Genomic DNA, 9,308 nt, shown 5'->3' with positions numbered 1-9,308 from the left:
GTATATATATACATATATACGTGCATGCAATACATATATACTCATATACTTTCTTATACTCACATATCATACATATACATATACGTATACCACATACCTACACACATATGTACAGATATATGTGTATATTATACACACAGGTACACTTTTTCTGATTTCTGTTTTGCTATCAGCTTGAATAAATGGTTAATTGGCTTTTTGTTATGTGTATTCATTGTGGAATGGACATTTGGTGAGAAGGGAGTCAAGCTTTGGATATAGAGCCTGGATCACTTCTTTCCTGTTAAGGTATAGCAATCAGGAGTATCACTTGAACATAAAATTACTTCTTCTATACTAGCAATATTTAAGAAGTCTGATAGATCTAATTTTATCCTCTCTAAGGAGAGCAGAGTGAACAGCCTCTGGACCCAATCTCCTTCTTTCTCTGTCAGTCTTCCTTGGAGAAGAGTGAGAGAAGGAGATGCTAGAAATGTCAACTCTTGCCTCCCTTTGAGCCACATTGAGACAGACCCATGTAGGCATAAAAAAACTACAAAAACCCCTCTCACACACACATACACATTAACACACACACCCCTTATATTATCTCAGGTGATAGCGATACAGCAGGAAAGGACCTCAAAGGTCATCTAGTCTAACTTCATTTTTAAAATGAGGAAACGGAGGCCCAGGAAGGGAAGGTGACTTTCCCAGGTCACACAAAGGACAAGCTCAAGTTGAATCCAGGTTTTGAAGCAGTGCCTTCTCATAAGCTATGTAGGGTGGAGGACTGTGTAGTTCCCTTGTTCAACTCTCTGTTGATGACTTCAGTAGTTTCCCCACTCTCCTGCCCATCCACACCCCCTCACTGTAGACAAGAATCACCCAGTAGTGAACAGAGAGCCAGCTTCTGTATAAAGAAACCCCAGGTTCAAATCCTGCTTCTGACTCGTATTTGTTTTGTGACCTTGGGTAATTCACTTAACTCCTCAGTACCCCAGACAGCTCCCTAAAGCCATCAGCTGCAGAGCAGGTGCCAATCTGCATTCATAGAGGGACTTTCCTCACTGGGAGTTCCCTACAAGGATAAATCCACCATCTATGGGAGAGATGGCTTGGCATAGTGGCCCTGTTTTGAGTAAGGAAGATTTACATTCAAATCTTGTCTCTGATGCATAGTGACTGTCTGACCCCAGGGACGTCACTTAATTCCTCTGTGACACAGCAGTTCTCTAAGACTATGAATTCTGGAAAAGTGGTCCATCTGCTTTCATAGAGGAAGTTCCTTTGCCTGGAGTGTCTGGTATCAGTGAAATCTGTTGGGTAAAACAAAGACAGAAACAGATATTTTGTAATTATTGGAACATTTGGTGAAAAAGGATAACCAGGGAATTTTGCAATGTATGAAAAGGAAGACAAGCTATATATTCCTTCTGATTTGTTTTTATTACTGCACTTGACATTTATAGGCATAAAGGGCTTTACAGTCATTTAATTAATGGACTCCAACAAAGAGGTGATTTACTAGGGGACTTAGCAAAAGCATTTGTGGAAGCCTCTCGAAGGCCTTGCTATGAAATAATTTTGATAGCATGGCAGCATCCCATCTCTGTCCAACTCCATCCCTAATCCAGGTCCCCCTGAGGATATTATCCAAACTGCTTCTGGCCCTTCTCTTGAGGATCTCACAGAGTAGATAATGCAAAAAACTCTGAGCAAACAATTATGTACAAACAAGCACTGTATGTGATAAAACAGAAATGACCAATAAGGGGAAGGCAGACCATGACTGAAGATAGACCCTGCTAACAAGTAATATGTGGTTTTCTGGAAAGCCATCTATGAGAAGGTCTAAGGTCTCCTGATTTACACCTGCCATTAGCCCATACCGGATGTCCTCATCAGGTCAAGTCAACATGCACCCCTTCATCCCAGAATCCTACAGGGGGACAGTCTCTCAATCCAGGGGCAAGAGGAAACAAGAGGAGAGCCTGAGGAACATGACTTCTCTGAAGACAAAGGAGAGCAAGGGCCGCCCGACAAGCACATTCATTCCATTCTGCCTTCCTTTAATCTCCTCAGAGATGCATCATAAGAGAAAGTAACATAGTTTCCTGCTATGAAAAAGAATTTCTGGAGTTAGAAAAAATTGGGGTAGGAACACTCGACTCTATCTATGAGTGCGTCAAGAGTCTGGATGGATATCTTTATGCTATTAAATGCTCAACAAAACATTTGGGAGGATTCTCAAATGAAACCCCAGCTTTGTGAGAAGTTTATGCACCCATGATGCTTGGACAGCACCCCCATATTGTGCATTACTATTCTGCGTGGGCAGAAGAGGACATATGATTATTCAGAATGAGTACTGTCATTCACTACTGCCATTCAGACTGCCACAGAAGGCTGCTGTGTTTGAAAATGAGAAACTCGGCCATTTCTTCCAAGACCTCGAATTTAAGAATATGCTTAACAAGTCTCCATGAGGCTGAAGTAAGTAACCCATCACTCAGGCCTGGAGCACCTGGACATCAAACCCAGTAACATCTTCATCTGTAAAAAGCAAGAGGATGATGTCCCAGAAGAAGGGGAGAATGAAGATGACTGTTGATCCCCTTCTGCTACTGTGATATGTCAAATTGCTGACCTGGGTCTTGTGGCTTCAATCCAGAACCCCCAAAGAGAGGAGGGAGATAGTAGTGTCTCAGCCAATGAAATTTTACAAGAGGAGTATTGCTACCTGCCCAGGGCAGATGGGTTTGCTCTTGGATTGACAATCACTGCAACTGCAGGGGGCTAAGTCATCACCAGGCAATGATGGGCCTTGGCGTCATCTCTGTTGAGGTAACCTTCTAGCTCTCCCATAGAAGCTCTCAGAAGACTTTTACAATTTGATTAAGTTTACGCTCCATCCTAAACCAGAGGGGAGACCAATGGTGGCATCTTTGACTAAGAACACAATCCTCAGACCCTCTTTGAGTATAACCACAAAGCTTCAGAAGGAGCTGGACAGAGAAAAGTCCAAGATGGCTGAGCTGGAGAGGGAACTGAAAGTTCATCTTGCCCAGAGCCACTGAGAAGACACCAGTCAATGCTATCCTGGATCCCTTGGGTTCATTGCTGAAATTGGATCAAGGTAGCTCCAGTAGATCAGTGGGAGGAAAAACCAAAAGGTTGAAGTCTCATCTTTGGAAAATCTAATTAAGCGTCATCCTGTTCCCCTTCCCACAACCCCCAGAATAGTTGCATTTCGTGTTAACCAGCTCCACTTTGAAGGTATAGCTCTAGAAACATTCAGTGGTTTCTTCAAACTGGACTTTGACATTAATTCTGCTCCTATAAAATGGAAAAGTGGCCAATAGGAATGACTACAACTCCCCACTGCAAGTTCTCTTTCTGGACTTTTTATGCTGGGTCTAGCTGTCCCCTAAAGGTATATCGGCTTTTCAACTGTATACATACTTGAAAAAATAATACTAATTGGTAGGCATTTCTCTGCCTACCCTCACACCCCTGGAGACCACCATTCAGTGCACTTGAGCACAAGATACAAAAGAGTTTTTAGATTCTAAGAAATTGTTGCAATGGTAAGATATTCAAGCAACTTTCCAGGTTGAGGGATGTTGTTTTATCATTCCAAATGGATCCTCAGAAGATATCATTTTGCCTAGAGATGGGATCTTTGCCTCAGCTTCAGAAATAAGCCTAATAGACTTTAGTAATGCCTTCTCCCAACAGAGAATCCTAATGAGTTTGGAACTAGTGAGTCTTCAAATATATTTTCTGGAGGGAGAGAACATTCTCTGTTCTTCCTATAATTACATGAATATCTAATCATTAATTGAAATGGGAAGTCATGTTTGCAAATAGGAACACTTATGAGGTTGCCAACAAGCTTCAACGAAACTTTGGAAGAGGCATCTGATTTTGCTGTCTTCTCCCAATCTTCTGGTGACTGTCTGGCCTTAGGAATCACTGGTTTCTTTTGATTTTAAAACTTGAATTTGGCTTTGTTTCCTAGTGATTTTTAAAGATATCCATTTTATTTCAGTGTTTCCCCTTTCCATCTTTTTTTAAATGAACAGAACATATGTAAATAAGAGTTTTATTTTTCCCATGTCAAATAAAAAAAAAAAGAATCGCCTCTGCTCAGGGAACAGATTTAGCATCTAAAAGAACAGTAAGGTCCCTGGATGTGTCCTCAAAGAGCAGATGGGCAGCCCCATCTCCCATAGAAAGGAAGGGTGGTGAGAAAAACAAAGGTTTAAGACCTTGAAAGGGAGCAGGGACTCTTAGTTCTCCTCTAGAACTTTGGACTGGGTTTCAGAGGGCCTGGGGGGCAAATCACAGTTCTTCAGTTCACAATATATATGACCTTGGCCAAGTCCTTTACCTATTCTGAGCTTTGGTTTCTTTACCTGTAAAATGTGTGGCTGAACCAAAAGCCCCCTGAGGACTTTGCCAGCTCTAAATCTCTGATCATTGAATCAAGGACCCTGTATCATAGTTTAGTTCATTTATAATAACTCATAGCCAAATACTAGCTTATGGTTCACAAAGTGCTTTCTTCACAATCCTCCCTGTGGGCCTGGTAAGCGTCAGCACTTTCTCACAAAAGAAACTGAGACTTGGAAGGATCAAGGGACTTACTCAGGGGCACACAGCTAGTAACAGCAGCAGCAAAAACAGCTAGCATTTATATAGAACTTTAAGGTGGACAAAGAGTTGCAACTCCATCTCATTTAATAGTGAGAGTTCTAGAATTTGTACTAGGTATCTTGACTTCAAGGTCAGCACATGAAGAAATTGGCAAATCTTGTTTACTGGGCCCACTAAAGATCCCTGCTGTTTAAATGGAGTCCTCACTATTACACAGCATTTTTTAAAAATTATACAGAATTTCTTGCCTTCTCAATGAGTGGGGGAAGCAGTGGAGAGGAGAGAATTTGGAACTGAAAATAAAAATTTTAAGTAAAAAATTATACAGCCTTTTCCTTTTTAAAAATTTTAAAGTATTTAAAATTTTATTTATTAATGACACAGAAACACTTTTTTACAATATGACTGAATATGTTTCATTGTTTTTGAAAAATCCCAGTGTATGTCCCAGGGGGTAAGGTAGACATAAATAATTATTTATTAGTAAATAATTGTTGCCAACTAATTTCACTTAATCAATTTAGCTAGCTAAGCAATTTAATTCCCCCTTTTTAATGGAAAGATACCCAAACATCAAATAATAAGTAATAATAGATAATGAGCATAACAGCTTTTCTGCAGGAGTCATGTTTCTCAATCAGTTAATATTTATTTTTAAAAAAACCAACCCATTCTGTGTCTGGCATGTGCTAAGCACCGAGAATGAAAAAATTAGATTGTAAGCTCCTTGAGGGCAGGGTCTATCCTTTGCCTCTTTTCATATTCCCAACACTTAACACAGTGCCTGGTACATATTAGAAGTTAATAAATGTTTTTTTTTTTTATTTTATTTTGTTTACTGATAAAAGGGAAATAGTACCTGCTCTCAAGGGGCTTACATTCTAACAGTGCTCACAACATCTACATATCCAAATATATATGTGTAGCACCTTCTCTTGACTATTCCTCCCTTCACTTTATGATCATAGCAAAGGTCCTCCTCGGGTCTTACCCAAGGTTCAAGGTTTTCTGTGGGTCTGAACTCCTAAAACTCTATAGGTCATGAGCCCCCATCAGTGAATTTACCTTTAATAGGTAAAAAAACAAACAAGTGCATTTAGCTTAATGTAAAGGTATTAACCGACATGATACTATAAGAATAATAGCTATACAACATTCTCCCCCCCTGCCATAAAACTGGAGCACACCCTCCCCACGAATGCACAGAGTATCAAGGGGAAGTGTCTGCACGTACAGAATGTACTAGTAAGGAGACACAGTCTGATAAACTGGAGCATTTCTAGAAGAAAACAAACAGGTGAGTGAAAGGTCTTGAGGCCATGACACAGGAGACCAGATGAAGGACTGGAGGAAAGTGGCCTGAGAGGAATCATGAAGCTGTCTTCAGGTATTGGAAGGGCTGTCTTGTGGAGGAGGGAAATAAACCTTCCCAACAATTAGAGCCTTCTCAAAGCTCAATGGGCTGCCTGGGAGGTGGCCTTTGAATAGAGGCTGGACAGACGCTTGTTAGGTGTGCTATGCTGGAGATTCCAGTGGCAGAGGGAGAGCTCTCTGGACTAGAGAGCATTTTGTGATTCTGTGACCTTAGGGAACATGTGGAGATGATTCACACCTCCAGGGCTACAGGGCATGGATGGCCTTTCTCTTCTCATGATGTAATGAAGCTGCTTCCCCTGGGTGCAGCATCTCTGCTGGGCTGCCTGGGAGGTATGTAGGGGGTCTCCTACTGGGCAAGATTCCTTTGCTAATGAGAAGGGATTTCACCTGAGGGCAAGTTCCTCTTTCAGCTGATCCCCTAGAGAATATGTCTTACTCTTTTTGAAAAAAATTATTAATATTTTTGTTTTTAACATCACCAAAATTTCCCCCCAGTACCCTTCTCCTCCTCCCCCTCCCAGAGAGCAAATAGCATTTTAAAAGAAAAAATAGAAAGAAAAAGAAGAGAAAAATCAGCAAAACAAACCACTTCATCAAAATATAATGAAAACATGTAATGTGATACAGTTGTGGACCTCTAATTTTGGCAGAGCAGTGGCAATGAGGTCTCTCTTTTAGAGGCATGCTTGAGTTTGTTTGTTTTTTATATATAATTTTGCAACATTCGCCTTTGTGGTTAGAAAACCATTTACATTGTTGTAGTTACCACATAAATTGTTTGTTTTCCTGCCTGTGTTTACTTCCCCAAGCAAAGTGTTTGGTAGATAGTAGGTGCTTAATAAATGCCAACTGGTTTCTTTTATTGAGTTGCCATCCATCCCCAGCTCCTAAGCGTCACCACCTCCCCAAGGCTCAGCCTCCCTTCTCTTCTCTTTTGTTGGGCTCTCCCTTTGTGAACTCATGCCTTCTTGTGCTTGCTGAGTCTAAGATGACTCCAAATTGAGGTCTCCAATTTCCTATTTCTAACCCACTATTGGTGTCTCCATTTGAATAGCTTGCTGAACCTGGCAGAAACCAAGCTCGTCACCTTCCCCTGCAAACCTTTACATCCCCCAATGCCTCTGTTTCCTTAATAACAATGTAATCCTCCTATCTATCCCAGCTGAGAAGCTCATCATCACCTTTGACCTGTTTCCCTCATCCCTTATATCAATCAGTCAATGAACAAATAGTTATTAAGCCTGCACTTTGTGCCAAGCCCTGTGCCAAATGCTGAGGATATAAAACAAGTGAAACAGGCCTGGCTCTCCAGAACCTTATATTCTATCTTATATCCAGTCGGCTGCCAACTCCTACCAGGATGCTTTCTTTGGATCTTTCATTTCTGTCCCCTCCTGGGACACCCACTGCCACCACAGCTTTCACCAGGCACAGCCTATAGCTGCTATAAATTTCTTCTAGCATTGCAATGGAATCTTTCCTTTGGACATCTTACATTCTGAATAGAGAGAGAAGGGGAAAGAGATGATAGATAGATTAGATAGATAGATAGAGAGAGAGAGAGAGAGATAAAGAGATAAAGGGAGATGAAGAAAGGGGGAAGAGAAGGAGAAAGAGAAGAAGAGAGACACACATACACAGAGAACCAGTTCCTCCCAGTTCCCATTCTGTTCATTGGTTTGATTTTTTTCAACATTTCTACTCTTTTTTAAAAGGCATGTTGTAGCAGCAAGCACCCCAAGCGTCCTCAGGGTTTGCCACCCATACAGGTTCTTGGAACTGCTTTGTTAAAGGAAAGCCACTCAAAATGGGTTAACAAGCTTACTTTAATCAGTCAGACATATATTGTTTACCTTGTTCAGGAGAAAAGGTCAGCACCCCAAACCTCAAAGCATACAGGCAGAATTATCAAGACAAAAACATCAAGTAGACAGATTTCCAAACTGTCCAACCATTACATCCATACCCAGTCAACATCTGGGTTTCCACATTCTGGGTTTTTCAAAGCCGGGGGACTCTCAACAACGGCTTCCCAGAATTCAGATCAAATCACAGAACACTTCTAAAGTGAGTCCCAAAACAAAGCTACACATCAGGGCTTATATAGCCTTCTCCTGGCTCAGAGAATGTAACAACCTTATTGACCCACTGGCCAATCAAAAAGTATCTACTGAAAAACAAGCCTCCCTCCCCAGGCTTCTGGTGCACTTTAGCCTAGGGGCAGGGAAGATCTTTAAAATTTACATTCGCATTACACATGTTCACCCTTCGTGATGAGTAGGCCTGGAGAGGTAGGCACAGAAAGCCCAGGAAATTAATGTGAGCAGGGATGTGAGTCAGGGAGAAAGCCCCACTACTCTGAAATGAGGTCAGATCTGTACTGCATGAGACTAATCAGTAAACACATTCCAAAAATCTTCTTTCAGCACTTTTAATAGACCTTAGGGTCACAGATTTGAGCTGGAAGGAACCTCAAAGGACATTTAGTCTTGACCCCTCATTTTACAGATGAGGGACCCCTAGACAAAGAGGTGACAGGATCACAGAAGCTTAGATTGAGAGCCAGGAGGGCCCTTAGAGACCCAGGGAGGTCAAGTGATTGGTCCAAAGTCACCACATAGTACCACCCTATCAATCTTCGATTAACATTTATTAAGTACCTACTGTGTGCCAGGCACTGTGCCAAGTGTTGGGGATACAGAAAGAAGCAGAAAACATTCCTGCCCTCAAGAAGCTTACAATCCAACAGGAGAGAGAATGTGCAGACAAATACATCCAAAGGAAGTTACGTGAAGGACAAATAGGGAATAAGCTCCAGAGGGAAGGCACTGGTACTAAAAGGGGGAGATTTCAGCATTATTGATAATCACAGTGGCATGGTTACTGATCCAGAGTCAGACATTCTGGAAAATGAAGTCAAGTGGACAACACTGTAACAGTGAGGCTAGTGGAGGTGAGAGAGGGCTGTACTCAACATACTGGCACATTTAGAACACTCAACAGTGGCCACGGGGTTGAAAAAGATTAACTTTTTAAAAAAGTATTTATTTATTTTTAACTTTCAGCATTCACTTTTATAAGATTTTGAGTTGTAAATTTCCCCCTTCCTCCCCTCCCCTCTTCCCAAGATGGCATGCAATCTGATGTAGACTGTCCATGTACAATCATATTAAAAATATTTCCACATTAGTCATGTTGTGAAAGAAGAATCAGAACAAAAGGGGAAAACCATGAGAAAGAAAAGAAACAAAAAAAGAGAAAGTAGTATGCCTTATCAAAGCATACTATTC

At 41.3% G+C, this 9,308-nt stretch overlaps 1 pseudogene; it reads left to right on the top strand.

Moving 5' to 3' along the window:
• Positions 1 to 1,874: 1,874 nt before the first annotated feature.
• LOC138162027 (wee1-like protein kinase 2) lies at positions 1,875 to 3,183 on the top strand (annotated as a pseudogene).
• Positions 3,184 to 9,308: the final 6,125 nt, after the last annotated feature.

Source organism: Petaurus breviceps, unplaced genomic scaffold (genome assembly GCF_028583685.1).
Source record: "Petaurus breviceps papuanus isolate PSGF00001 unplaced genomic scaffold, PetGlider_PUasm1.0 186, whole genome shotgun sequence".
Classification (NCBI taxonomy): Eukaryota; Metazoa; Chordata; class Mammalia; order Diprotodontia; family Petauridae; genus Petaurus; species Petaurus breviceps.
This window is presented reverse-complemented; position numbering and strand designations above follow the sequence as displayed.